Genomic DNA, 25,245 nt, shown 5'->3' on the forward strand with positions numbered 1-25,245 from the left:
ACTATTATGTTGGATCCACTATGGACTGGACTCTCACTATTATGTTAGATCCACTGTGGACTGGACTCTCACTATTATGTTAGATCCACTGTGGACTGGACTCTCACTATTATGTTGGATGCACTATGGACTGGAATTTCACTGTAGAGGCGGTAGTCCCGGAGGGGAAAAGCAGGCTTCGATAGAGAAGGGAGCCGAACGCTAATAAGTCAGTCTTATTACTTTTTCTCCAGTGTTTAAATATTCACGTTGTATAAATACATTTTTGAGTCTTTACTTAGAGATAAGATTGTATCGGTGCGCGAGAAGCATTTCGCCGCGTTTCGTGCTGACTTAGCTTAGTTCGCTAGTTAGCTTAGTTGTTAGCTGCTAACAAAGACGCAGAAGTTGTCAACACATCGCTGAGCAGCTAAATATCATATTTGACCAGACTGTGTGGTCTTAAGGGCTCGTCGTCATGGGACCGAAGAGAACCCCAGCGGCGGAGGAAAACGAGGACATTAAAAAGTCACTTTAATTTGTTTCACAAGACGTAAATGACATACGGATTAAACAGGATATCATTCTTAAACTCGTGGATGAAGTCACGGAGCTCCGTATGTGCATCCAGGAGAGGGATAAGAAGATTGGCGAGTTGAAGAGGAAAGTGGAAGATCTGGAGCAGTATTCTAGACTGAATGATGTGATTGTGACGGGGCTAAAAGTTAAACCCCGCTCATATGCACATGCTGCGGGGAGCGAGAGTGCATCTGGGGACCCGGAGGCTGGCTCGGTGGAGGAGCAGGTTGTGGACTTTCTGGCTTCCAGAGACATTCATCTGGACGAGAACTCAATCGAAGCGTGTCATCCTCTGCCTGCAAAGAGGGACGTCATGCCTGCTGTCATACTGAGGTTCGTCAACAGGAAAAGAAAGACTGAACTAATGAAACAAGGGAGAAAGCTAAAAGGCACCAACGTATATTTGAATGATCACCTGATCAAAGGGAACGCAGATATTGCAAAAAAAGCCAGGCACTTAAGGAAACAAAACAAAATACAGAATACTTGGGTCACAAACTGTAAAATATTCATAAAACTGAACGGATCACCTGAACAAGCAAAAGTGCTGGTTGTTAAAGACACAGGAACTGAAGAAATATGAATAAATATGTGAATTAGTGGGACAAGGAGAGTTAAAAAGTACATTAACAAGTTCATTCAATGGCATACAATCAGTCCTCTAATATTACACACAATAATTTAACAATAAAACAAAGGATTCTAGATTCCGAGATTTTTGAACTAAAATCATCTGAGTATACTGATCACAATTCATTAGACTTGGAATATCATCTCGATCCAGATATGTTTCCATCATCTGACTCCATTAACTGCAAATACTATTCAGAAAAGGAATATAATAACTCAATAAAATCAAAAGGCACATTTTCAGTCATCCATTTTAACAGTAGAAGCATGTATGCAAATTCCAGTGCAATTCAAGACTACTTACAACATTTTGTGAATCCATTTAGCATAATTGCTATATCTGAAACATGGTTTAATGAAACAAAAGGCATTGATTTTGAGATAAAGGATTATAATTTAAACTATGTTAACAGAACAAATAAAATGGGTGGAGGAGTCGCTATGTACGTTCATAAGAAATATAAATACAAAATATTATAAGACATGACTGTATCAGTAAATGATATAGTTGAATGCTTATCAATAGAAATCATTAATAAAAGGAAGAAAAATATCATAGTTAGCTGTATATACAGGTTACCAGGTTCAAATGTGGAACTATTTACCGAGTGGGCTGAAAAAAGTTTCTCTGAAATAATTAATAAAACAATATTTATTTGTGGGGATTATAATATTGATCTCATGAATCCAAATAACCACATAGCAACAGAAAACTATATTAACAGGATGCACAGTATGAGTTTATACCCAACCATTACAAGACCGACTAGAATAACATCGCACAGTGCAACCCTCATCGATAACATCTTCACAAATAATATGCAGTCTTCAAACATCAGTGGAGTAATGGTCTGTGACATAACCGATCATCTGCCTGTATTCACAGTGTATAATGATGAGACCAGTACAGACCTGAATTCACAGCAAAAATATACTTACAAACGAGTTAGAACAGAAGACTCTTTCAATCTATTAAATCAGGACCTAACAATGCAAAACTGGGATTGCGTGTACAACAAAAAGGATGTGGATAGTGCCTTCGAATCATTTATAGATTTATTTAATTCAATATATAACCAAATATTTCCAATAGAAAAAATTAGAAACAACAACAAAACTTTAAAGTGCCCATGGTTAACCAAGGGTTTACAAAACGCTTGTAAAAAGAAAAACACATTTTATAGACAATTCATCAAATTAAGTAATGTAAAACCTGGCTCAAAAAATGAATATACAAAGAAACTGATTGAATACTCTGAACATAGATATAAAACATATAAAAATAAATTGACTGATATAATAAGGACTAGTAAGAAATTATATTATACCAATCTATTACATAGGAATAAGAACAACACTAAGGAGGTGTGGGGAATACTTAACACTATAATTAAAGGCAAATCAAAAAATAACTCGTATCCTAGCTATTTCACTGATAACAACCAAGATAATTATAATATGAATAATGTTGTGGAGAGTTTTAAGTTTCTTTGTAAATGTTGGATCAGAATTGGCAGCCAAAATCCCTGATTATGGCAGCAATGAAATGGAGTCACTGATTGAAATGAATCCAATGAGTATGTTTCTGTTGGGAGTAACTGAAGAGGAAATAATAGATGTTAATAATTACAAAAATAAAACATCTACTGATTGTTTTGACATAGATATGACACTTGTGAAAAAAACCATACATTCCATCACCAAACCACTAAATTACATATTTAACCTGTCCTTCCAAACAGGACAATTTCCTAATAAAATGAAGATGGCAAAGGTAATACCAATATATAAAAATGGGAACAAACACATCTTCACAAACTACCGACCTGTCTCTTTGCTCCCGCAGTTTTCCAAAATCTTAGAGAAATTATATAACACTAGATTAGAGAAATTTATAGATAAACATAAGATAATTAATGAAAGTCAATACGGTTTTAGGACAGCAAGGTCAACATCTATGGCAATAATTGATGCAGTAGAAGAGATAACCAATAACTTAGATAGTAAGAAATATGCAGCTGGAATTTACATGGATCTGAGTAAAGCACTTGACACCATTAATCATCAAATATTACTGAAAAAATTATACAGATATGGAATAAGGGGAGTAGCTTTGACTTGGATAAGGAGCTATTTAACACAAAGACAGCAGTTTGTGAAGATGGGTGAGTTTACATCTGGGCATTTGGACATTGCTTGTGGGGTTCCACAGGGATCCGTTCTTGGTCCCAAGTTATTTAACTTATATATTAATGACATATTTAGAGTATCAAATGTATTAAAATTAGTCATATTTGCAGACGACACTAATATTTTCTATTCTAACGATAATTATACAAATTTTGTATCCACCCTAAATAATGAACTTGCAAAATTAAAAACATGGTTAGATATAAACAAATTATCCCTTAATTTAAAGAAAACAAAAGTTATGTTATTCGGCTATTCCAATCCAGGACCAGCAATAAATATAGATGGCGTGATTCTAGAAACGGTGTCAGAAATTAAATTCTTAGGAGTCACTATTGATAATAAATTAAGCTGGAAACCACACATAAGACATATACAAAGCAAAATCTCCAAAACCATCTCTATTATCAATAAATCCAATTTCTTCTTAAATTACACAGCTCTGCATTTATTATATTGTACATTGGTCTTGCCATATCTAAATTACTGCATAGAAATCTGGGGCAACAACTACAAAACTTCACTACATCCCCTGGTTACACTCCAAAAACGTGCAATAAGAATTCTACACAAGGTGGGATATTGTGACCACACAAATATTTTATTTTTACAATCTAAATTATTAAAACTGCCTGATCTAGTTGATTTTAATACAGCTCAATTACCATTTAAAGCAAACAAAAAGGTTCTACCTGCCAATATTCAAATACATTTCAAACACAGAGAAGGAGTTCATAATCTAAGGGGGTGTAGTATCTTTAATATTCCAACAGTAAGAACTACCAGGAAAAGTTTGTGTGTGTCTGTGCGTGGAGTGAAACTTTGGAACGGATTGGATGTGGGGCTCAAGCAATGTCCAAATGTCCATCAGTTCAAAACAAGATACAAAAAAATGGTATGGGCAATGTATATGAATGTGAACATGGATGCCTAAGTGTTAAACTCCATCACTGGCTAATGAGGATTATTATTATTATTATTATTATTATTATTATTATTATTATTATTGTTGTTGTTATTATCATCATCATCATCTTCATTATTTTATATGTATTATTGTCATTTATTGTCATTACTATTGCTATTGTTCATATTGTTATTATTATTGTTATCATTATTGTTATTATTATTGTTTAGTCATTGTTGATATTATCATTATTATTATTATTACTTCTATGACATCACCCAACTAGTTAAACTATATGAATTAGTATCAATAAGAGGAATACATTGAATTGTGTGTGTGTGTGTGTGTGTGTGTGTGTGTGTGTGTGTGTGTGTGCGCGTGTGTGTGTGCGTACAAACAATCCTATATGCAGTTTGAGTAATACTAATATTCTGCAAATGTAAAAACAAATATGAATTCTGACTAAAGAATTGGTGCCGATGGAAACTAAGAAAAGGGATTTGGGTACACTATCTGGAGTACAGGGCAGGCGAGTGGGGGATCTTATGTTCGTGGATAACTCCTCTGGCAGGGGGCTCCCCTCGTCTCTTTTAATGCACAGCATAGGACACATAATAAGTAGTGAAGTGAATTATATTTATATAGAACTTTTAATGCACAGCATAGGACACATAGCAAGAGTGGTCCTCAGGTCCTGTTGATCAGGGGCAGTAGCTCCACAGCCACAGATCCTCTTTTAACCACTAATATCACAGTCAAAATGAAAGCTTGTTCCCATAGGCACCATAAACTGTTAATAATGTTTAGACAAAAGTGTATATTATATATCAATCAATCAATCAATGTTTACTTATATAGCCCTAAATCACTAGTGTCTCAAAGGGCTGCACAAACCACTACGACATCCTCGGTAGGCCCACATAAGGGCAAGGAAAACTCACACCCAGTGGGACGTCGGTGACAATAATGACCCAGTGGGACGTCGGTGACAATGATGACTATGAGAACCTTAGAGATTATATGTATTATATATATATATTATTATACAGTATGTATAGTATTTATATGTGTGTGTGTGTGTCGGCGACATGAAACAGATCAAAGTGAGGAGAGGTCAGTCAGCATGGCAGAGGGAGTACGATGGACATGTGTATTTTGGGTATATGCATTTGTGTATGTATGTGATTATGTGTGTATGTATGTATATATGTATATGTATGTATATATATGTGTATGTATATATATATAAATATATATATGTAAATTGTATGTATGTGTGTGTACATATGTATGTATGTAAGTGTGTGTGAATTTAAATGTATTATATATAGATAATATATAGCATCTACGCAGCAACCACTGAACTGAATTATATTATATATATTATTGTATTATATATTGTAAATATATATTGTATATGTATAGGGGTGGGACCTAATAAGTTTACTTCTTCCCACTCCCTTTTGAGCCAATCGTGACATCTACAAAAGATTAGTCAAATGTAATGTTTTCAATGTAGGTGTAAAAATAATGTATTGATATATTTCTTTTGTGTTTTATGTCATTCTCTTGTTTTGTTTGCATGGCTCAAAATAAACCATTCATTCATTCATTCATTCATTCATTCATTCATTCATTCATATTATATCCACTATGGGCTGGACTCTCACTATTATGTTAGATCCACTATGGACTGGACTCTCACTATTATGTTAGATCCACTATGGACTGGACTCTCACTATTATGTTAGATCCACTATGGACTGGATTGTCACTATTATGTTAGATCCACTATGGACTGGACTCTCACAATTATGTTAGATTCACAATGGACTGGACTCTCACTAGTATGTTAGATCCACTATGGACTGGACTCTCACACTATTATGTTAGATCCACTATGGACTGGACTCTCACTCTATTATGTTAGATCCACTGTAGACTGGACTCTCACTATTATGTTAGATCCACTATGGACTGAACTCTCACTATTATGTTAGATCCACTAAGGACTGGACTCTCACTATTATGTTAGATCCACTATGGACTCTCACTATTATGTTAGATCCACTATGGACTGGACTCTCACTATTATATTAGATCCACTATGGACAGGACTCTCACTATTATGTTAGATCCACTATGGACTGGACTCTCTCTATTATGTTTGATCCACTATGGACTGGACTCTCACTATTATGTTAGATCCACAATTGACTGGACTCTCACTATTATGTTAGATCCACTATGGACTGGACTCTCACTATTATGTTAGATCCACTATCGACTGGACTCTCACTATTATGTTAGATCCACTATGGACTGGACTCTCACTATTATGTTAGATCCACTATGGACCTGACTTTCACAATATTATGCTAAACCCACTCGACGTCCATTGCATCTGGTCTCCCCTGGGGTGGGGGGCTGGGGTCACCCACATCTGTGGTCCTCCCCAAGGTTTCTCATAGTCATTCACATTGACATCCCACTGGGTTGTGAGTTTTTCCTTGCCCTTATGTGGGCTCTGAACCGAGGATGTTGTTGTGGCTCGTGCAGCCCTTTTGAGATACTGGTGATTTAGGGCTATATAAATAAACATAGATTGTTGGATTGATAGTGCGTCTGCCTCACAATACGAAGGTCCTGGGTTCAATCCTGGGCTCGGGATCTTCGTATGTGGAGTTTGCATGTTCTCCCCGTGAATGCGTGGGTTCCCTCCGGGTACTCCGGCTTCCTCCCACTTCCAAAGACATGCACCTGGGGATAGGCCCCTCCCACCTTCAAAGACATCCACCTGGGGATAGGCCCCTCCCACCTCCAAAGACATGCACCTGGGGATAGGTTGATTGGCAACACTAAACTGGCCCTAGTGTGTGAATGTAGTCTGTCTATCTGTGTTGGCCCTGCGATAAGGTGACGACTTGTCCAGGGTATACGCCGCCTTCCGCCCGAATGCAGCTGAGATAGGCTCCAGCACCCCCGGCAACCCCAAACAGGACAAGCGGTAGGAAATGGATGGATGGATGGATGGAAGACTGTATTGTTACTGTGAGCCATGTACCACATCCTGAGTTTTCCAGCTCAATACTCGTGATTAGTCTGTTTTTTTTCCCTCTGCCACCTGGACAGCAGTGTTTTGCCTGGAATAATTACTCATGCAATAAACCTTCCGCTCCCGCGAGACAGCTGACATTACCAGCGTAGGGTCAAGGACGGCGAAGCAAGATGAAAGAATAGCAGAAAATTGGCGTAGGGCTACATTGAAAAAGTAAAAAAATCAAGGCAACATGTCAGAATAGATCTACCAAAAAAGTCTGTATGACATAAAGTAAAACCAAACACAGATTCTTGACCTAAAGAAAACTAGTCTTAAAGGATTTGTGCCTTCTTAGTGCTGGCTTGTGCCGTTGAGATGGTGGTGAAGACGGTGATGAGCAGTGAAGGGAGAGGGGAGGGATGACACTGACATACTTTTTTTACAAGTTCTTTCTTGAATTAAATTTATCCTTTATCAAAGTTATCATTCTACTTTGGTTGTCCCCTGATGGCTCAATAAAGAAAAGTAGAGTAGGAACTAAGGTTATACGGTTTACCGGTACTAGTATAGTATCGCGGTACTAATGAATCAAATACGGTACCATGCTCTGGTTGAAAAGTACCGGTTTCGAATTTATTTATTTATTTATTTAACGGGAATGACAGGTTTACGAGCAGAGGAGCATGTTCGGCAGCGCACAATCACAGAGTACTTACAAGCAGGCACAGTGTGTAGACAGAAAAGGGAGAATGGACACAGTTTGGCTTAAAAACTGACGATAAAGGTGATATTATAACTCTGAAATGCCCTCAGGAAGAGGTGCTTTAAGACAAGGCTAGCTAGCTAGCAAGCAGTGAATATCCATCCACAGTCGGCAGCTACTTCGAAATCACTAATCTTTGCCTCCAAGGCGACAAATGAAGTGAGTTTCTTTACATACAAAAACAGGGTGAAATTTCAGGCTAAAAAACACTTATAAAATGAACCCTTGTGTAATGTTCATATTTTTGTTACTCAGTCAGTGTTTGTGGGTCCTATGGACCCGTTAACACTTTTATGTTAAAATAATGAACAGATGTTTATTGGGATAAGGTAAACATCTGATCAGTATTTCTAAATTGAAGTGTTTGATTGTGAGGCATTAAAAGCCACAAAAGGCAACGGGTCCATCATACCCACAAACGCTGGCTGAGTAACAACAACATGAACGTAGCACAGAAAATTTCACTGCCAGTTTCTATATCCCACAGAGATTCTTATTTTGTGTTTCTGCATTTGCAGTTCTCACACAAGGTTGCAACATTGTTTGTCAACACTGTCTGCTCTCATTTTCTCGCACATTTGACCCGATGATGTTCTGTGTACCTACACTCTGTCGTCCTCCTGTCTCGATTGTGAGGCATTAAAAGCCACAAAATGCAACGGGTCCATCATACCCACAAACACTGGCTCAGTAACAACAACATGAACGTAGCACAGAAAATTTCACTGCCAGTTTCTATATCCCACAGGGATTCTTATTTTATGTTTCTGCATTTGCAGTTCTCACACAAGGTTGCAACATTGTTTGTCACCACTGTCTGCTCTCATTTTCTCGCACATTTGACCCGATGATGTTCTGTGTACCTATACTCTGTCTTCCTCTTGTCTAGGCCTGGCGTGCATGCGTGTGTGTGTTTTGGCAATTCTTACCTAACGGGGGCATTGCTCTGTTTACACAGTCACCTTTAGGGGACCTCTGATGGTATGGGGACCAAAAAAACAGGTCTCCTAATATAAAACCTTTGTAAATGACGGTCAGATCCATTGTGAAGATGCCAAAGTGATTTTTAAGCTATGTCCTCAGTAGTCATGTACAAATTTGTGTGATTTATGAAAATTATTTAAATTTGGCCCCCATGAACCATATTAACTATTTTTCCCCAGGGTCCCCAGTAAGAATGATCAGCACATTACTTCATCAATCCAGAGATTTAAAGGCATGGAAGAGCTAACTGGGCAGTGGACATTTTACCTCTTTTTTTTATGCCTCCACAACCTGTAGAAAGGGTGGTCGCCACAAGTTCTGATAACCAGTGTGTGTGTGTGTGTGTGTGTGTGTGTGTGTGTGTGTGTGTGTGTGTTCTGGCATTGCTTATTTTAATTTTCCTGAGGGAACTCTCCTGAAGGAATCAATAAAGTACTATCTATCTATCTCTCTCTCTTAATGGGGACATCGCTGTGTTTACAAAGTCACTTTTAGGGGACCTCTGACGGTATGGGGACAAAAAACAGGTTCCCGCTGAGGATCACGTCATATTTAATTAGAACTTTTTTTTTTTCCCCTTAAATGGTCCTCAGTTGTCACGTACAAATGTGTGTCAATTATGCATTATGTGATTTTTAAGCTTTGGCCCATAAAACGTGTTTACTGTTTGTGTGAATTATGCAAAAATTATTTAAATTTGGTCCCCATGAACCATATTAACTAATTTTCCCTTGAATGATCAGCACATTACTTCATCAATCCAGAGATTTAAAGATGCGTATGAGCTAACTGGGCAGTGGACATTTTACTGTAGAAAGGGTGGTCCCCACAACTCATGATAGTGTGTGTGTGTGTGTGTGTGTGTGTGTGTGTGTGTGTGAATTGGTTGTTTATTTACCTGTGCTCATACGCATGTTTATGTTTTGAAAGGCGCACTCCAGCTGCCTGCATCACTTATTTATAGCTCCCTTTCACACAAAACATCAATTTCCACACTGGGGCGGTTTAGCTCGGTTGGTAGAGTGGACGTGCTAGCAACTTGAGGGTTGCAGGTTCGATTCCTGCTTCTGCCAACCTAGTCACTGCCGTTGTGTCCTTGGTCAAGACACTTTACCCACCTGCTTCCAGTGCCACCCACACTGGTTTGAATGTAACTTAGATATTGGGTTTCACTATGTAAAGCGCTTTGAGTCACTTGAGAAAAAGCGCTATATAAATATAATTCACTTCACACTTCTATTAGTCCCGGGTCCAGCGGACCAGGACATCTTATATGTGCTAAAAATGTGTAGGGGGGTGTATGGTGTGTGATCATTAAATATGTAATCTGATATATGTTCTTCACAGAAAATGAGCCAAAGTCAGTGAGTCTCAGTTTGAAAAATTAATTAATTGTATAAATTTTCTTTTAATATAAAAATGAAAACAGGTCCTGAAGACCCAAACACCACACAAGTGTGAAAAATGGAGCTTACAAGAACCCAAGTACCACATCACAAAAAAACAAAACACAGTAAGCATTGTGGTTTTGTGTGTTGTACGACATTAAGTTACTCTCCACATGCCTTCTAAAGCGGTTGTCACTATTTACGTCCTTTTTTACAAAGAGGCAAACATATGCCACCGAGGCGGATCGGAAAGGGAATAATCCCCGAGCATCAAGTCCAATGTGACGTCGGGGACAGAGACGTTTAAAAACAACTGTCCGGAAAAAAGGCTCCTGGGTGAATGAAAGACCACACACTGGCTGCAACAAACAGCAGTGCTCAGACACACACGGGGAGGATGTATGGACGGAAACAAAGGTGGGTTTAGGATTTAAGGGTGTTTGTGTGGGGTGTGTGTGTGTGTGTGTGTGTGTGTGTGTGTGTGTGTGTGTGTGTGTGTGTGTGTGTGTGTGTGTGTGTGTGTGTGTGTGTGTGTGTGTGAGTCGGCGACATGAAACAGATCAAAGTGAGGAGAGGTCAGTCAGTATGGCAGAGGGAGGACATAATTTCAACCTACATCTGCCAAGTTGAAGTGCATCTGGCATGCATACAATCTGATCATTTTAAGTCAAGTATTACGCACGGGCAATGTTTGAAATAGTCGTACAAAAAAAAAATGGACACATTATTTAAAGGGAAGTCTGGAGGAGAGGTTGGCAAAATGGGCTGAAGCATACTTGCCAACCCTCCCGGAATTTCCGGGAGACTCCCGAAATTCAGCGCCTCTCCCAAAAGCCTCCCGGGACAATTTTTTTCCTGAACATCTCCCAAAATTCTGGTGGAACAGGAGGCCACGCCCCCTCCAGCTCCATGCGGACGTGAGTGAGGACAGCCTGTTTTCACGTCCGCTTTCCCACAATATAAAGAGAGTGCCTGCCCAATGACGTTATAACTGTAGAATGATGGAGGGCGAGTTCTTGGTTTCTTATGTGGATTTATTGTTAGGCAGTTTCATTAACGTCCTCATTGGCGTGGCGCAGTGGAAGAGTGGCCGTGCGCAACCCGAGGGTCACTGGTTCAAATCCCACCTAGAACCAACCTCGTCACGTTCGTTGTGTCCTGACCAAGACACTTCACCCTTGCTCCTGATGGGTGCTGGTTGGCGCCTTGCATGGCAGCTCCCTCCATCAGTGTGTGAATGTGTGTGTGAATGGGTAAATGTGGAAGTAGTGTCAAAGCGCTTTGAGTACCTTGAAGGTAGAAAAGCGCTATACAAGTACAACCCATTTATCATTTATTTTCGTCTACCGTAAAGCAGTTTGTCTGCCGTAAACAGCAATGTTGTGACACTCTTAAACAGGACAATACTGCCATCTACTGTGCATGCATATGTGACAACAACATCTACGGCTTTTAGAGGAGTGGTTCTCAACCTTTTTACAGTGATGTACCCCCTGTGAACATTTTTCTAATTCAAGTACCCCCTAGTTTGGTTGAAAAAAAAAAGATAAAGAAGTAAAATACAGCACTATGTCATCAGTTTCTAAATTTATTAAATTGTATAATTGTATTTGTAGTGGTCTTTCTTGAACTGTTTGGGTAAAAAAGATATAAAAATAACTAAAAACTTGTTGAAAAATAAACAAGTGATTCAATTATAAATAAATATTTCTACACATACTGCGATAAGGTGGCGACTTTTCCAGGGTGTACACCCCCTTCCGCCCGCGCCCCCAAAGGGAATAAGCGGTAGAAATGGATGGATGGATAGCTGTAAATATCCTCCTCCCCTCTTAACCACGCCCCCAACAACGGCCCTCGCCCAACCCCCGACCACGCCCCCCGCCCCCGAAATCGGAGGTCTCAAGGTTGGCAAGTATGGGCTGAAGACCGAGACCCAATGAGGCTGGGAAGGGTCTGTGGTCGAGGGGTACAGACTAATGGAGACCACTGACAGGTTGGTCGCCACAGAAAGAAAAGCAAATTAATAATCATTTAAAGTCCTACTGAAAGCCACTACTAGAGACCACGCAGTCTGATAGTTTATATATCATTGATGAAATATTAACATTGCAACACATGCCAATACGGCCTTTTTAGTTTACTAGATTGCAATTTTAAATTTACCGCGAGGTATCCTGTTGAAAAGGTCTCGGAATGACGACGCTTATGATGACGCGTGTTTAGCACCAAAACCCTTAAAGCAAGTAAAACAATAACATAAAATCTGCTTAGTGATAAATATCATCTTATCAGACAGAAAATGAGCAAATATCAGCCTTAGTTGAGATATTTAATCGTACTTAGATTTCAGTTTTTGCAGTGTACATTGGATATTAAAAAAAAAAACATTTCAAAATGTCTTATTTCATTTCAGAAACCTCCTTTTTAGCCGTCGTCTTTGCTTGTGTCACTCGCTTGCTCCATCCACCAGCACCGCTCTCGCTCTCTCTCTCTCTCTCTCTCTCTCTCTCTCTCTCTCTCTCAGCCCCCTCCTCTTTGCGCAGGAGCAAGCAAAAAGCACAAGCATGCCCCAAAATTAATTTAAACGGTGGAATTAAATTAAAAGCATAGCCTCTGGAGTTTTATTATGTACTAATGTTTGAACCGTTTACTTGGATGGTGTGACTAAAACATGAATAATTAAGGACTAATGGGGGCTATTATTATATCGGGAAAGACAACCACGTTAGGCGACTTCAATGGATTTACAGTATTAGTCTTAGACTGTGTGGGCTGAGGAAGGTAAGAAGCAGGCAGGGGGGACATTAGCAAAACATGGTGTGTTACACCCAGACTGCGTGGGTGGATTTAACGGTAAATGACTTTATAAGATTGTGTCGCTGAGAAGCCCTTGTTTGCTATACTGATGAGCTCGGCTCATTAAGAGAATGTCAGTCAGGTTGTACGGTAAACATACTTGCCAACCTTGAGACCTCTGACTTCGGGAGGTGTGGGGTGGGGCGGGGGCGTGGTTAAGAGGGGAGGAGTATATTTACTGCTAGAATTTACCGAGTCAAGTATTTCTTGTGTATATATATATATATGTATATATATATATATATATATATATATATATATATATATATATATATATATATATATATATATATATATACATGTATATATATATACAAGAAATACTTGACTTTCAGTGGATTCTAGCTGTATATATGTATAAATTCATTTTATTATATATATACAGATATATATATAAATAAGAGAAATACTTGCATTTCAATGTTCATTCATTTACACATATACACACACATAACACTCATCTACTCATTGTTGAGTTAAGGGTTGAATTGTCCATCCTTGTTCTGTTCTCTGTCACTATTTTTCGAACCATGCTCTAAAGATGCATTGCTGTGTGGCACGCACCAAAGTGCTTTCATCAAATACACTACAGTCTGGAATCTTCCATCTCTCCCTAGCATGGCCCAACATGTACAGTAGATGGCAGTATTGTCCTGTTTAAGAGTGTCACAACATTGCTGTTTACGGCAGACAAACTGCATTACGGTAGACGAAAACGTGACTGCTGTGGTTGTGTGTTGTTACTGCGCTGGGAGGATGTTAATGAGACTGCCTAACAATAAATCCACATAAAAAACCAAGAACTCGCCCTCCATCATTCTAGAGTTATAACGTCATTGGGCAGGCAAGCTGTTTATATTGTGGGAAAGCGGACGTGAAAACAGGCTGTCGACACGTCACTCAGGTACGCATGGAGCTGGAGGGGGCGTGGCCTCCAGCTCTGTCGGAATTTCGGGAGATTTTGGGGAGAAAATTTGTCCCGGGAGGTTTTCAGGAGAGGCGCTGAATTTCGGGAGTCTCCCGGAAAATCCGGGAGGGTTGGCAAGTATGACGGTAAACAGAGCTGGTGTTGACAGGATGGTAGCGGCATGGTGTGTCACACGTGCATCAGACAGCCAGTCTTTGCAGTGGACAAGTCTAAGTCTTAGTCTTCGGCCCGGAGAGGGAAACATATACCAAAACTATAATCATTGTCTCTAACTCCATCACGAAAAGTGAAACATCCAAGCGTCGTTTTCAACTCTGATCTTAGTTCTATACCGCATACACAAACCCCGTTTCCATATGAGTTGGGAAATTGTGTTAGATGTAAATATAAACAGAATACAATGATTTGCAAATCCTTTTCAACCCATATTCAGTTGAATGTGCTACAAAGACAACATATTTGATGTTCAAACTCATAAAGATTTTACTTTGCAAATATTCATTGACTTTAGAATTTGATGCCAGCAACACGTGACAAAGAAGTTGGGAAAGGTGGCAATAAATACTGATAAAGTTGAGGAATGCTCATCAAACACTTATTTGGAACATCCCACAGGTGTGCAGGCTAATTGGGAACAGGTGGGTGCCATGATTGGGTATAAAAGCAGCTTCCCAAAAAATGCTCAGTCTTTCACAAGAAAGGATGGGGCGAGGTACACCCCTTTGTCCACAACTGCGTGAGCAAATAGTCAAACAGTTTAAGAACAACGTTTCTCAAAGTGCAATTGCAAGAAATTTAGGGATTTCAACATCTACGCTCCATAATATCATCAAAAGGTTCGGAGAATCTGGAGAAATTACTTCACGTAAGCGGCATGGCCGGAAACCAACATTGAATGACCGTGACCTTCGATCCCTCGGACGGCACTGTATTAAAAACCAACATCAATCTCTAAAGGATATCACCACATGGCCTCAGGAACACTTCAAAAAACCACTGTCACTAAATATAGTTCATTGCTCCATCTGTAAGTGCAAGTTAAAGCTCTACTATGCAAAGCAAAAGCCATTTATCAACAACATCCAGAAAGGCTGCCGGCTTCTCTGGGCCCGAGATCATCTAAGATGGACTGATGCAAAGTGGAAAAGTGTTCTGTGGTCTGACGAGTCCACATTTCAAATTGTTTATGGAAATATTCGACCAAGGGGGAAGCGAACCATCCAGACTGTTATCGACGCAAAGTTCAAAAGCCAGGCTATGTGATGGTATGGGGGTGCATTAGTGCCCAAAGCATGGGTAACTTACACAACTGTGAAGGCACCATTCATGCTGAAAAGTACATACAGGTTTTGGAACAACATATGCTGCCATCTAAGCGACGTCTTTTTCATGATCGCCCCTGCTTATTTCAGCAAGACAATGCCAAGCCACATTCAGCACGTGTTACAACAGCGTGGCTTCGTGAAAAAAAAGAGTGCGGGCACCTTCCTGGCCCGCCTGCAGTCCAGACCTGTGTCCAATGGAAAATGTGTGGCGCATTATGAAGCGTAAAATACGACAACAAGACCCCGGACTGTTGAACGACTGAAACTCTAAACAAAACAAGAATGGGAAAGAATTCCACTTTCAAAGCTCCAACAATTAGTTTCCTCAGTTCTCAAACGTTTATTGAGTGTTGTTAAAAGAAAAGGTGATGTAACACAGTGGTGAATATGCCCTTTCCCAACTACTTTGGCACATGTTGCAGCCATGAAATTCTAAGTTAATTATTATTTGCAACAAAAAAAATAAAGTTTATGAGTTTGAACATCAAATATGTTGTCTTTGTAGCATATTCAACTGAATATGGGTTGAAAAGGATTTGCAAATCATTGTATTCTGTTTATATTTACATCTAACACAATTTCCCAACTCATATGGAAACGGGTTTGTAGATGATAAATGGGTTATACTTGTATAGCGCTTTTCTACCTTCAAGGTACACTAAACACTTTGACACTAGTTCCACATTCACCCATTCACACACACATTCACACACTGATGGCGGGAGCTGCCAAGCAAGGCCCTAACCACGACCCATCAGGAGCAAGGGTGAAGTGTCTTGCTCAAGGACATAAAGGACGTGACGAGGATGGTAGTAGGTGGGGATTGAACCAGGAACCCTCAGGTTGCTGGCACGGCCACTCTCCCAACCGTGCGACGCCTTGTCCTTGCAAAAACTATAACAAAAATTGATTTTATCATGTTAAGAATATAGCCAGAGTTCGCCCAAGTCTTTCTCAGAGCAAGACGGAGACGCTGATGCCTGCTTTTATTACAAGTGGTATAAATTATAGTCACACTCTGCTTTCTGGCCTTCCTAAAAAAGTTATTACACTCATGCAATTACTCCAAAATTCAGCGGCCCGTGTCCTGGCAAAAACCAGAAGGCGGGCTCACATTACACCAGTTTTAAAATCTCTGCATTGGCTCCCCGTGTGTTTCGGGATCAATTCTAAGGTTATGGCTTATAAATTTTTTTATGGTATTGGGCCTTCTTAACTTTCAGATTTGCTTTTACCCTTTGGGCCCACTAAAACAGGCATTTTTGAGGCCATGTGTAATGTTCGCTATCCTCAATGGAACATGTAAAGTTTTGGTGTTGTTTACTGGCGTCATATTGCAGTCTACACAATTCTACTAACGTGGACCCCGACTTAAACGAGTTGAAAAACTTACTCAGGTGTTACCATTTAGTGGTCAATTGTACGGAATATGTACTGTACTGTGCAATCTACTAATAAAAGTTTCAATCAATCAATCAATCAACCTTGTATGTGTGACTGCCATCTACTGGTCACACTTTTCACTACACCATGTACCAAAATAAAATGGCTTCGAGGTCGGTAAGCACACCCAAAATTATTCCGTCTGTCGATTTTTGACAAAATGAAAAGATTTTAAGTGCGCCTTATAGTCCGAAAAATAAGGTAGTTGCACCATTACCTGGCTACAGAAGAGGGTAGAGTAGTCAGAAATTGTTTTATTTAAATTTGAATTATTTTCAACTGTTTGTAAATGTTGAAATGTATAAATAAAGGTTTATAAAAAATAAAAAAAAGTGTGTAGTTAATCATGTGACCGCCTGGCTCTGTTTGATTGGTGAAACGGAGTCAAACGTCACCAGTGACTGCATTGATTGGTGAAATGCAGGCATGTGAAAGATCCTACTTTGAAGGTCTGTCTGACAAACCAAAACAAACAAAGCGTGCATTAACAGATCGATAAAAATCAGTAGCAAGTAGCGAGCTGAATGTAGATAAATGGAGCGGAGTAAAAGTAGCGTTTCTTCTCTTTAAATATACTCAAGTAAAAGTAAAAGTATGTTGCATTAAAACTACTCTTAGAAGTACAATTTTTTTATCCTAAAAGTTACTCAAGTAAATGTAACGGAGTAAATGTAGCGCGTTACTACCCACCTCTGCTTGGGTGATACCATTTAGTGGTCAAATGTACGAATTATGTACTGTGCGGTGCAATCTACTAATAAATATTCCAATCAATCAATCAACCTCGTATGTGTGTCTGCCATCAACTGGTCACACTTTTCATTACACCATGTACCAAAATAAAATGGCTTCGAGGTCGATAAGCACAACCAAAATTATTCCGTCTGTTGATTTTTGACAAAATGAAAAGATTTTAAGTGCGCCTTATAGTCCGAAAAATAAGGTAGTTGCACCATTACCTGGCTACAGAAGAGGGTAGAGTATCCAGAAATTGTTTTATTTAAATTTAAATTATTTTCAACTGTTTGTAAATGTTGAAATTTATAAATAAAGGTTCATAAAAAAAAAAGTGTGTAGTTAATCATGTGACCGCCTGGCTCTGTTTGATTGGTGAAACGGAGTCAAACGTCACCAGTGACTGCATTTGATTGGTGAAACGCAGGCATGTGATGGATCCTACTTTGAAGGTCTGTCTGACAAAACAAAACAATCAAAGCCTGCATTAAAAGATCGATAAAAATCAGTAGCGAGCTGAATGTAGATAAATGGAACGGAGTAAAAGTAGCGTTTCTTCTCTATAAATATACTCAAGTAAAAGTATGTTGCATTAAAACTACTCTTAGAAGTACAATTTTTTATCCCAAAAGTTACTCAAGTAGATGTAACGGAGTAAATGTAGCGCGTTACTACCCACCTCTGCTCGGGTGATACCATTTAGTGGTCAAATGTACGAATTATGTACTGTGCGGTGCAATCTACTAATAAAAATTCCAATCAATCAATCAATCAATCAACCTCGTATGTGTGTCTGCCATCTACTGGTCACACTTATCATTACGCCACGTACCAAAATAAAATGGCTTCGAGGTCGATAAGCACAACCAGAGTTATTCTGTCTGTCGATTTTTGACAAAATGAAAAGATTTTAAAGGCCTACTGAAAGCCACTACTAGCGACCACGCATTCTGATAGTTTATATATCAATGATGAAATATTAACATTGCAACACATGCCAATACGGCAGCTTTAGTTTACTAAATTGCAATTTTAAATTTCGCTCCAAAAAATCCTGCTGAAACGTCTCGGTATGACGACGCTTGCGCGTGACGTCACACATTGTAGTTGACATTTTGTTCCAGCGTCGTTCCCAGCTATAAGTCGTCTGTTTTCATCGCATAATTCCACAGTATTCTGGACATCTGTGTTGATGAATCTTTTGCAATTTGTTCAATGAAAGATGTAGAAATCAAAGAAGAAAGCTGCAGATGGGAAGCGGTGTATTGCGGCTGCCTTTAACAACACAAACACAGCCGGTGTTTCATTGTTTACATTCCCAAAAGATGACGGTGAAGCTTTACTATGGAACAGAGCGGTCAAGCAAACACGGTTGGATTGGACCACACACACAAAGTACAGTGTATTATGCAGCGATCACTTCGAAATATCGTGTTTTGAAGAAGGTCCCTTGTGAAGGGCAGAGATGGGCATCGCCACCACCCGTCGACTGGTGCTGAAGAAAGGTGCGAGGCCGTCCTTCAGGTTGTACAGGTACCACCATATAATCTCACTAAAACACTAGTAACACAATAAGCAGATAAGGGATTTTCCAGAATTATCCTAGTAAATTTGTCTAATAACATCTGAATCGCTCCCAATGTATAGCCTTTTTTTTCGTAGTCCTTCACTCTCACTTTCCTTATCCACGAATCTTTCATCCTCACTCAAATTAATGGGAAAATCGTCGCTTTTTCGGTCCGAATCACTCTCGCTGCTGGTGGCCTTGATTGTAAACAATGTTCAGATGTGAGGAGCGCCACAACCCGTGACGTCACGCGCACATCGTCTGCTACTTCCGGTACTGGCAAGGCCTTTTTATTAGCGACCAAAAGTTGCAAACTTTATCGTCGATGTTCTCTACTAAATCCTTTCAGCAAAAATATGGCGATATCGCGAAATGATCAAGTATGACACATAGAATGGACCTGCTATCCCCGTTTAAATAAGAACATCTCATTTCAGTAGCGCCTTGTAGTCTGAAAAATACGGCAGTTGCACCATTACCTGGCTCACATGTGTGAAATGTGCATGTGTTCTTCATGCACTGCTTAACTATTAACCGTCTCTTCGTGTCTCTAATATGAAACCCCCCCCGCCCTTATCAGTCAGCGAGCAGTCAGCCCCCCGCATCCCTTCTTGCAGCTGTCTGCAGCAGCATCCACCACAAACCGTGTCCTCAGAGGACAAGGTCCCTAACAGAGGACAAATACCCACATCTACTCAAAATGTATAACAAACACAGACGCATATCTCTGTACCCAAGACTGAAGAGTTCTTTACTCCAAATCACACACAATTTTATCTGCTCGTTCGCAGGCCGCTTGTTTTGGCAGCTGACCGGGGGATGGGGGGTTGTGTGGGGGTACCCACATAGCCTCCCCCTAAAGTCCGCCATCCACCATGCACACCCTCATTATGATGAGCGCTGGCCTCGGATTTACCTAAAGAAAGACCGAGGACGTCCCCTGCAGTTACTTGCAAGGATGTCGAGGTGAGCACTGGAGGAGAAGCCATCAAATAGTGTTTGTGCATCACAAAATGTACGACATTACACTGTAAAAAAAAAATCCACGACTAATTACTAACTATAAATGGCATTACTGGATGTAGAGCGCACCGATATTAAAGCCACACCCACCAAATTTTTGAAGAAATATGTTTGCAAATATTAGCTGCACCGGACTATATGTCACAGATACTGAAGCAAAGATTTTGTAATTGTTTGCATTTAAGTCCCATCTTAAAACTCATTTGTATACTTTAGACTTTAAATAGACCCCCCTTTTAGACCAGTTGATCTGCCATTTCTTTTCTTTTCTTGCACAGGTCCAGTGGCCATGGATGAAGTGTTGGATGTCCAGAGTCGGTGGACCGTTCGCCTGTGCATCGGTTGGGGACATTTCTGCGCTGATGACCCGTCTCCGCTTGGGATGGTCTCCTGCTGGCCCCACTATGGACTGGACTCTCACTATTATGTTAGATCCACTATGGACTGAACTCTCACTATTATGTTAGATCCACTAAGGATTGGACTCTCACTATTATGTTAGATCCACTAAGGACTGGACTCTCACTATTATGTTGGATCCACTATGGACTGGACTCTCACTATTATGTTGGATCCACTATGGACTGGACTCTCACTATTATGTTAGATCCACTATGGACTGAACTCTCACAATTATGTTAGATCGACTAAGGACTGGACTCTCACTATTTTGTTGGATCCACAATGGACTGGACTCTCACTATTATGCTAGATCCACTATGGACTGGACTCTCACTATTATGTTAGATCCACAATGGACTGGACTCTCACACTATTATGTTAGATCCACTATGGACTGGACTCTCGCACTATTATGTTAAATCCACTATGGACTGGACTCTCACTGTTATGTTAGATCCACTATGGACTGGACTCTCACTATTAAGTTAGATCCACTATGGACTGGACTCTCACACTATTATGTTAAATCCACTATGGACTGGACTCTCACTATTATGTTAGATCCACTATGGACTGGACTCTCACTATTATGCTAGATCCACTATGGACTGGACTCTCACTATTATGTTAGATCCACTATGGACTGGACTCTCACTATTATGTTAGATCCACTATGGACTGGACTCTCACTATTATGTTAGATCCACTATGGACTGGACTCTCACAATATTATGTTCGACCCACTCGACGTCCTTTGCATCCGGTCTCCCCTCGAGACGTCCCACATGGGACAGTTCAGTAGAAAAGTAAACGTTGCTTGGAGTGTTGAATTAACAATCCTTTTCAGCAGAAAGGCTATGGACCAATATACGGTATTTCCGATTCAAGGCACGAAACAGAAAGTCCACTTTCAACCCATTCACTGCAGAACTGGTCACTGATCAGCGTGTCTACATGTATCTCTCATGTGTGACTGCCATTTACTGGTCACCATGTAGCAAATAAAATAGCTTTGTGGTCGATAAGCAAAACCAGAATTATTCCGTACATGAGTGCCGACCGGGTTATAAGGCGCTCTGTCGAGTTTTGAGAAAATGAAAGGATTTTAAGTGTGCTTTATAGTCCAAAAAATACAGCATTTGATATCTAAATCTGCCTTCCGAATCTTAAGGAGTATTTTTTGATGCGGCAGATCAATCGATAGATACCGCTGGTACCTTTTTTTGACAAAGAGGCTGATTTTAACAGAATACCGGATTTCCTGAAAAACACGGGCGCCACAGATCAGCGTGTCTACATGTATCTCTTATGTGTGACTGCCATCCACTGGTCACCATGAATTGATTAGCTTACAAATTGAAAAGCTTATTCGGGTGTTACCATTTAGTGGTCAATTTTCGGAATATGTACTGTACTGTGCAGTCTCAATCAATCAATCAATCAATCAATCAATCAATCAAACCATGTAGCAAATAAAATAGCGTTGAGGTCGGTAAACAAAACCGGAATGATTCCGTACATGAGGCGCACCGTGTTATAAGGCGCACTGTCGCGTTTTGAGAAAATGAAAGGATTTTAAGTGTGCCTTATTGTCCAAAAAATACAGCATAAATATTCAATTTGATACATGAATCTGCCATTCGAAACTTAAGGAATATTTTTTTTGACACGGCAGATCGATCGATATATATACTGTTGGTACCTTTTTTCGACAAAGAGGCTCATTTTGACAAAACACCGGATTTCCTAAGTGAGGAGGTCAAAAAAACACGGGCGCCACAGATCAGCGTGTCTACATTTATCTCTTATGTGTGACTGCCATCTACTGGTCACCATGAATTGATTAGCATGGACCCCGACTTAAACAAATTGAAAAGCTTATTCAGGTGTTACAATTTAGTGGTCAATTTTCGGAATATGTACTGTACTGTGCAGTCTCAATCAATCAATCAATCAAAGTATGTAGCAAATAAAATAGCGTCGAGGTCGGTAAGCAAAACCAGAATAATTCCGTACATGAGGCGCACCGTGTTAAAAGGCGCACTGTCGCGTTTTGAGAAAATTAAAGGATTTTAAGTGTGCCTTATTGTCCGAAAAATACAGCATAAATATTCAATTTGATACATAAATCTGCCATTTGAAACTTAAGGAATATTTTTTTGGACACGGCAGATCGATCGATATATACCTTTGGTACCTTTTTTTCGGACAAAGAGGCTCATTTTGACAAAACACCGAATTTCCTAAGCGAGGAGGTCAAAAAAACACGGGCGCCACAGTTCTACTTGTATGTACATGTTTCTCTTATGTGTGACTGCCATCTGCTGGTGACCATGAATTGATCAGCATGGACCCGGACTTAAAAAAATTCAAAACTTATTCGGGTGTTACCATTTAGTGGTCAATTTTCGGAATAAGTACTGTACTGTGCAGTCTCAATCAATCAATCAAACCATGTAGCAAATAAAATTTCTGTAGGAATGTATTGTGAAGTGAAGTGAATTATATTTATATAGCGCTTTTCTCTAGTGACTCAAAGCCCTTTTACATAGAGATACTCAATATCTAAGTTACATTAAAACCAGGGAGCAGGTTGGTAAAGTGTCTCGCCCAAGGACACAACGGCAGAGACTAGGATGGAGGAAGCGGGGATCGAACCTGGAACCCTCAAGTTGCTGGCCACTAGTTACCGCCCATTGTTTATGTCGTCATATTGTCCGATGCGACCACTCTTTAGATTGATCAATCAATCATGATCAATCAGCTCCGGAGTTCTCCCCTTCAACTATTGTAGTTGTTTGCGTTGTTTTGTTGTTTATTTGAAATTGTACTGTGCTCCCCTGCAGACTCCGCCTCCTTACTTATTCAACAGTGTGTTTTCCATCATACTTGAAAAACCAAGAGCAGTTTGGTTAATATTTTAAGACATCCCGCTTGCACTAGAGGGAGAGAGAGAGAGACAAAGAGCGAGGGGAAGATGAAGACATGAGGGGAAAGGAAAGGAGGGAATATGAGTGACGAATTCTCTTGTTTGTTAACCTCGATTCTAGAAGAAAAGAAAGGAATATACAACCCCCCCAACATCCACACAATATATGCAGCGAAGACAATGACAGCAACCTTAAAAATGATATACAAACCCTGTTTCCATATGAGTTGGGAAATTGTGTTCGATGTAAATATAAACAGAATACAATGATATGCAAATCATTTTCAACCCATATTCAGTTGAATATGCTACAAAGACAACATATTTGATGTTCAAACTGATAACCATTTTAAAAAAAAATAAGCATTAACTTTAGAATTAGATTCCAGCAACACGTGACAAAGAAGTTGGGAAAGGTGGCAATAAATACTTATAAAGTTGAGAAAATGCTCATCAAACACTTATTTGGAACATCCCACAGGTGTGCAGGCTAATTGGGAACAGGTGGGTGCCATGATTGGGTATAAAAACAGCTTTCCAAAAAATGCTCAGTCTTTCACAAGAAAGGATGGGGCGAGGTACACCCCTTTGTCCACAACTGCGTGAGCAAATAGTCAAACAGTTTAAGAACAACGTTTCTCAAAGTGCAGTTGCAAGAACTTTAGGGATTTCAACATCTACGGTCCATAATATCATCAAAAGGTTCAGAGAATCTAGAGAAATCACTCCACGTAAGCGGCATGGCCAGAAACCAACATTGAATGACCGTGACCTTCGATCCCTCAGACGGCACTGTATCAAAAAAACGACATCAATCTCTAAAGGATATCACCACATGGGCTCAGGAACACTTCAGAAAACCACTGTCACTAAATACAGTTTGTCGCTACACCTGCAAGTGCAAGTTGAAGCTCTACTATGCAAAGCGAAAGCCATTTATCAACAACATCCAGAAATGCCGCCGGATTTTCTGGGCCTGAGATCATCTAAAATGGACTGATGCAAAGTGGAAAAATGTTCTGTGGTTAGACGAGTCCACATTTCAAATTGTTTTTGGAAATATTCGTGTCATCCGGACCAAAGGGGAAGCGAACCATCCAGACTGTTATCGACGCAAAGTTCAAAAGCCAGCATTTGTGATGGTATGGGGGTGCATTAGTGCCCAAGGCATGGGTAACTTACACATCTGTGAATGCACCATTAATGCTGAAATGTACATACAGGTTTTGGAACAACATATACTGCCATTTAAGCGCCGTCTTTTTCGTGGACGCCTGCTTATTTCAGCAAAACAATGCCAAGCCAAATCCAGCACATGTTACAACAGCGTGGCTTCGTAGAAAAAAGTACTTTCCTGGCCTGCCTGCAGTCCAGACCTGTCTCCCATGGAAAATGTGTGGCGCATTATGAAGCGTAAAATACGACAGCAGAGACCCCGGACTGTTGAACGACTGAAGCTCTACATAAAACAAGAATGGTAAATAATTCCACTTTCAAAGCTTTAACAATTAGTTTCCTCAGTTCCCAAAAGTTTATTGAGTGTTGTTAAAAGAAAAGGTGATGTAACACAGTGG

The 25,245-nt window shown here is 39.8% G+C and overlaps 1 protein-coding gene and 1 long non-coding RNA gene across 4 annotated transcripts in view; one reads left to right on the top strand and one right to left on the bottom strand.

Moving 5' to 3' along the window:
* Nucleotides 1-23,743, top strand: LOC133563132 (uncharacterized). Its single transcript, XR_009808996.1, has 3 exons — nt 1-891; nt 20,109-20,283; nt 20,619-23,743. It is a non-coding gene; the product is annotated as an uncharacterized LOC133563132 (long non-coding RNA).
* znf423 (zinc finger protein 423) overlaps nt 1-25,245 on the bottom strand; it is a 419,133-nt gene that overhangs the window by 232,329 nt on the left and 161,559 nt on the right. The window lies entirely within an intron of this gene.

The sequence above is a fragment of the Nerophis ophidion genome, linkage group LG12 (genome assembly GCF_033978795.1).
Source record: "Nerophis ophidion isolate RoL-2023_Sa linkage group LG12, RoL_Noph_v1.0, whole genome shotgun sequence".
In the NCBI taxonomy this organism is placed as follows: domain Eukaryota; kingdom Metazoa; phylum Chordata; class Actinopteri; order Syngnathiformes; family Syngnathidae; genus Nerophis; species Nerophis ophidion.